Raw genomic sequence first — 6,135 nt, 5'->3', positions numbered from 1 at the left:
CTTTTCTTCTGTCTTTAAACTGGCGCAGACAGGATGGAGTCACAGCCTTTTTGAATCGCCTCCACAGTGAAATCTTTGTCTTTGGTCTCTCTTCTTCTTCAGAGACTTTGTTCTGTTCATCTGACTCTTCAGATGGTTCAGTCTCTGATTGCTGAGGTCTCTGGATTAGATCTTCATTTACAGTAACCTCTGTCTGTGGAGGCGATGTTCTTAGTTTTTCTGTAAGAACTACAGGATCCTGATCTGTTACATCTTCTGACACTATGACTGGTTTTATCTCTGTTTCCTCTAAAGCTGTCTGTCGGATCTCTGGTGCTGATTCTACATCAGGTTTTGGTGTCTCCGTGTTTTGGACCAAGTTTGGATCAGTCACTACTGGGTTTGAATTGGTTTCCAGTTCAGATTTCAATGCTGTCTTTCTCCTTTTCTTAGATTTTGTTTTGATCTTTGGTCTTTTCTCAACCTGCTGATCCCCAATTGGTTGTTTTTCAGGGACCATTTTATCTTCAGTCACCTGCTGCAGTTTATCAATCAATTTTTCATTTTTATGAATCTCGATAATGATGGTGGCTCTCTGATCCTTGATGATTTCTGGCATTGAAACTTCTTCTTCTTCCTTGTTTTTTACAGAAACTTTCTCTTTGTTGACTGTTTCTAATTCAGAGGCAACTTTCTTTGATGACTCTCTCCTCTTCTTACCTGCTGATCTCTTTAATCTCTTGGTCTGTCCATCCTGATGCCCATCCTGATGCCCATCCTGATGTCCATCCTGTTGTGATTCAGACGACTGTTCTTGGAGCTCAGTTTGTGTCGAGATCGTTTCATAAACTGGTTTCAACTGGCATCCAGATTCCAACAGATCTACCTCAGTTTGAGTTGAAACCGTTTCACAGACTGGTTTCCAGTGACTTCTGGTTTCCAGCTCATCCGTCTCTGTCTGAGTTGAAACAGTTTTCAGGACTGGTTTCAACTGGGAACTGGTTTCCAGTTCATCCGTCTCTGTCTGAGTTGAAACCGTTTCACAGACTGGTTTCAACTGGGAACTGGTTTCTGGTTCCTCCGTCTCTGTCTGAGTTGAAGTTGACTGAAAACTGACTGGTTTCTGCTTTAGGTTTTTCTCTGAATCAGTCTGAGTTTGAACAGAAATTGTTGTTTTCCTGCTTTGTTGTCTCTCTGAGAGGACTTTGCTCAGCAGATCTTTCTGCTGTTTTAGTTTCGCACTCAGTTTTTTATTCGTATCAAACATTTCGTCGAGCTGATTCATTAAATATTTCCTAAATTTGATGTGTGCCAGTTCAGACTCTTTAAATTTAGCAGCACATGTACACTTTGGTTGACTTGTTGTCAAGGAAGCTTCCTCATTCCTTTTTTGTGCCGCCATTGGAACGTTTTCCGTTTCAATGTTCCCAGCAATAAAAGTTATATCAACACGAGGTTCTGACTTGGGCAGCGTTTTCCAAACCGTCTTATTTCCCCTGCTGGGCGAAGCTGCCTGAAGACTTTGGTTTTCCAGCAGAGGTCCATCATTAATGTCAGTGTTTCCAGTAAAAAATGACAGATCTATGATGGCATCAGGCTCGGGAAAAGATTTCCACAACAGTGGCGTTTTATTGATGGGTTTAGGCTTTGATTGTTTTTCCTCTTTCTGATCCAGTTTCCTCTCTGGTTTGGAGACGTCGTTGTTTTCAGTCACCAGTTGTGTTACAGAAATCGCAGGTTCTTCTGTATAAATATCTATATTTAAAGAATTGTCCTGATCTCCTTCTTCAGGCAGAGAAGTCTCCACCTTTTCAACATCTTCAGTGTCAGACTTAAGGGGCTGTTCCTTCTCTGTTGTTTCCTGAGGTACAGAGATCGATTCTTTTTCTGTATCCAGTGAAGTTTCTTCCATTCCAGTAATCTCATGGGAAATCTGTTGGTCAACAGGGGCGTGTGTCTCCAACCAGACACTGAACGGGATCTTCTTCTTCTTATTTCGCCTGGTCCTTGGTGGCTGTTCCCTCTCTGCTGTTTCTATTTTCTCCTGCCCTCCAGCGATGGACTTTTCTCCGCTGACCAGGGATTTGTTCTGCTTCTCAATGTTTCCAGCAGAAATCTCTTGGTCAGCTGGGGCGTTTTCCTCTGAGCAGGTTTTAGTCGGTACCAGGTTCTCCACAATGGGCTCACTGTCAGGTGTCGGTCTGTCCCCTTTCTGATCGACTACCTCCAGAGGTCGGGCGATCGATCCATTTTCCATTGCAGATGAAGCCTCCTGCTGTTCAATATTCTCAGCAGAAGTTTTCATCTCTTGCTGCTCCAACCAGACAGCAAAAGGCACCTTCTTCCTCTTTCGCTTGGGTCGGTTGGGTATCTGCAATTCCCTTTCAATGATCTCGAGTTCAGTCTCTTCGATGCTACGTTGGTTGATCTCCATCGTAAGCTTTGCTTCTTTCAGGTTCTGAGTTAAAATCAAATCTCTAGAATTTCGGTTAAGATTTCACTGTAAGTTTGATGTAAATCACCAAAGGAAATTTGCACCAAACAAAGTTGTAAATCTGTAAACTGCTAAAGATATTCTGTACGTATCCACTACGGCTTCTAAAGGCTGTGATGAAAGTTGATGATGTGAGGAGCTTATATAATGGCTGGTGATGTCAGAATTCTGCCTTTGGAGTCACGTTGTGATGTCACATTGTGACGTCACAGTGTCGTTTGATATTCAGAGCGGGCTTGTCTGATGGATTTTTTTTATTAACAGGACGGATGCGCGCGCAACCTGACTGCAGAAAGAGTCAGTGGGCTTTTAAACTGTCACTGGTTGCCATAGTTACCAGTGACGTGCGGTCAGGAGACGCAAGTGAGCCAGTACTGTGGAGTAATTATTTTTTATTTAGCTTAACCAATTATGATTAATTTTTTCTTCAAAATTGCAGAAGTTTCGCATTTTCCCATTCAAATGCTCGGAAGCGAAGTGAGGCAGCAGCAGCTGAGCCTCACCTGATTGATCAACCTCTCGCTAACTGCCATTCTATGAGAGCAAGCTCCTCCTGTCTGTACGTCACCAATAAAATGGTTATAAAACATTTCATATCTGAACTGATTTTCCATAATTTAGCTTATGTATATAATGTACAGTGTTTTTTGTCACCAGCTGTGTGTGTAACGTGTTTTATTGGAGGCAAATATGTGTATTTTTGGTTTTGGTCACTAGATGGCGCTGTCGGCTCCAGTATATGAACCAAGAGATCACAGGTAGTCGACAGGTGTTGAACCCGGAAGGGCATACAAGTTTTTGACCGCTGTGGCGGAGTCATTGTTAACACTGTTCTCGTGTATCGTGGAATAAATAGAATTTGTTCACAAATGGTTTATCATGTGGAACAAATTTGGACAACAAGAATACGTTTGGGATTGACTTTACACGCTATCAACAGGTACAACGTTAGCCGCTCAGCGCGTCATAACAAAGCAGCAACGGATCAACGCTTCACTAGTGCAGTATTAAACTGGCACTTATATGTTTCGTGTGCTGAGAAGCGATCAGAAACGGCAGAAAACAGATTCGAGGTGAGGCAGGCAGTTCTCTTGCCTCACGGCAGGGGGCGCTCATGATCCCAGATATTGTGACTCCACAACTGCAGAGTAAGAGACAGTAACAGCGAGCTAGCCATGGAGCTAGCCATACAGTAAAGTGCAGTGATGTATTTATAGTTTTCTCCTCTTACCACAGCAATAGCTTATTAATAATCGCAAAATAAACATTAAACCTAAAACCATCCCACTGCAACAGATTGAATGTTCAGTGTGGGAAATATTTCAGTGTTTTTTTTTAGGGACGTTGTTGTCAGTTGCTATGGCAACGAGTCTTGAGTTGTAAACGGGTTTTCCCTTTGCTGTGGAGCACAACACGAAATTAATAATGCCTAAATTTCCGTGTTTCATTGAGTTAGTTTGCACCGCACGTCATGATTTTAAGCTGGAGCGCCAGGAGAGAAAGCTGCAGATTTCTGTTTGATATTTTATTTATGAAATTAAATTACAAAATGTACTTCTGACATTTTGCAATTAAATGTCAGAAGTACATTTAATTATTTCTGAGCCTTTATTTTGAAATAAATGCTCTAGTAAAGTGGGTTATGAGAGAGGGGATTCAAACCCTGGACTTTTCTTCTTGCAAGGCAACAGTGCTCCCAAATGAGCTACTGTTCAACTGTTTTATTCCATCCATCCATCCATCTATCCATCCATCCATCCATCTATCCATCCATCCATCCATCCATCTTCTACCGCTTATCCGGGGTCGGGTCGCCTCACCAGGGAGGCGTCCAGGAGGCATCCTGACCAGATGCCCGAGACACCTCAACTGCACCCTCTCGACTTGAAGGAGCAGAGGCTCTGCTCTGAGTCCCTCCCGGACGACTGAGCTTCTCTCTCTAAGGGAGAGCCCAGCCACCCTACGGAGAAAACCCATTTCCGCTGCTTGTATCCGCGATCTCGTTCTTTCGGTCATGACCCAAAGCTCATGACCATAGATGAGGTTGGGAACGTAGATCGACTGGTATATCGAGAGCTTCGCTTTTTGGCTCAGCTCTCTCCCTCTCCCTTCTTCCCCCATTCGTGAACAAGATCCTGAGATACTTGAACTCCTCCACTTGGGGCAGGATAAATCCAGTGTTTTTAATCATCATTTGGATGCTTTAATACAAGCTTCCAAATAAACTAAACAAACTAACAAACTAAAAAAAATAAAATAAATAAAAAATAAAGAATATCGAATGTAAATAAAAGCTTGTAAACACAAAAAACAAAACAAAAAACTATGCAATAGTTATAATACATAAGCTAAGTATAAGCTTAGATATATAAACATTAAGCAAATCATTATCAAAAATAATAATTAATTACATGGTCTAATACAATAAAAGGCTTAGTTAAAAAAAATATATATATATATATATATATGAAATATAAATAGAACAGAAAAGATGTGTAAAATAAATAAACCCATTTATGTAAATAAATGTTAAACATAAAATCTGTAAATAAACTATGCATTATTATTATTACTAATAATGAATATGCTAAACCGTATGAATAAAAACATATAAATCAAATAACACATTTTTAAATAGGGTCTTTAAACTCAATTAAATTGGAGGATCCATAAATTAAATTAACGATGTTGTTATTTGGAGGTTATAAAAGTGGTAATCTTTTATTTATTTGGTTTTTAGTGCGCAGGTCAATTTAATGTGGGCGGACATTTTGAAATTAGGCACTTCTCGGATATCATAATGGAGTGAGTAGGCCGCTTAGTTTTTGTTTGAACGCCACAGTTTGAGCTCGCTGCGAGGAGTTTTTGGTAGATTATATTTCGAACTGATTATTCTAAGTTATTGATAAAATTATGGAAGGCGTTGTTTTGATATTCTGCGGATGTTTTTCAAGGAACGGCCCGGCCTCAGCGTGTCGGCGGCCATGTTGGTTAGCCCCGCTGAAACACCTGCGAAGGAGAAACGGCGCGAAGCATTAGCATCAGATGAGGATGGATTTGAGGGGAAAATGGCGCCGAAAAGAAAATGGGGAGAAGAGGAAAGTCACTTCAATCAAGCGGAAATCTGTTGACGTCATCATCCAAAGGTAAGTGAAACAATTCCGGGACCGAGAAGACGTTGGACAAGGTAGGAGCTGCCGGGATGCTAACGCCGCTAATGGAGGCCAAACGCTTTGGCTTTCGCTAAGTGGCTACTGGTTTATATAAAATGGCTGTTTGTTTTGTTAGTTTTAGGTTTGTTGTGTTAAATGGCTGCAGGTTTTAGATTAGCTGCTGATTTGCTACGCTAAACTGGCTCAGATGGATTCTGGTGAGGTGAAAATTCTCATCCTTAGTGAGTTTTTGTGAAGCTTCTGCTGCGGTTTTGATGGATCATCTGATGCAAGAAGCTTATTGAAATTTGACGACAAGTTTTGATGCTTCAATAGAAATCAGGGAAACGGAAATACAAGTGGCTGTTTTGCTTTGGTAGATAAAAATCTCTACAGAGAATATACACTCTAAAAATAATTCAGAGGCAAAGTAAACATCATCATATTAAACCTTGATAAATCTCATTTCACTGACGTGATTTGAGATTTTTAAGATGTGTTATACTGACG

General features: G+C 40.9%; 1 long non-coding RNA gene across 3 annotated transcripts in view; it reads left to right on the top strand.

Moving 5' to 3' along the window:
* Positions 1-5,220: 5,220 nt before the first annotated feature.
* The window catches only part of LOC122839543, a 74,672-nt gene continuing 73,757 nt past the window's right edge, over positions 5,221-6,135 (top strand). For all 3 annotated transcript variants that reach the window (XR_006372053.1, XR_006372052.1, XR_006372054.1), the window contains exons 1-2: positions 5,221-5,341; positions 5,428-5,619. This is a non-coding gene — a long non-coding RNA (uncharacterized LOC122839543). The remainder of the gene's footprint in view (positions 5,342-5,427; positions 5,620-6,135) is intronic.

The sequence above is a fragment of the Gambusia affinis genome, linkage group LG11 (assembly GCF_019740435.1).
Source record: "Gambusia affinis linkage group LG11, SWU_Gaff_1.0, whole genome shotgun sequence".
NCBI classification, from domain to species: domain Eukaryota; kingdom Metazoa; phylum Chordata; class Actinopteri; order Cyprinodontiformes; family Poeciliidae; genus Gambusia; species Gambusia affinis.
Note: the sequence above shows the minus strand (reverse complement) of the source record. Positions and strands in the feature narration are given on the sequence as shown.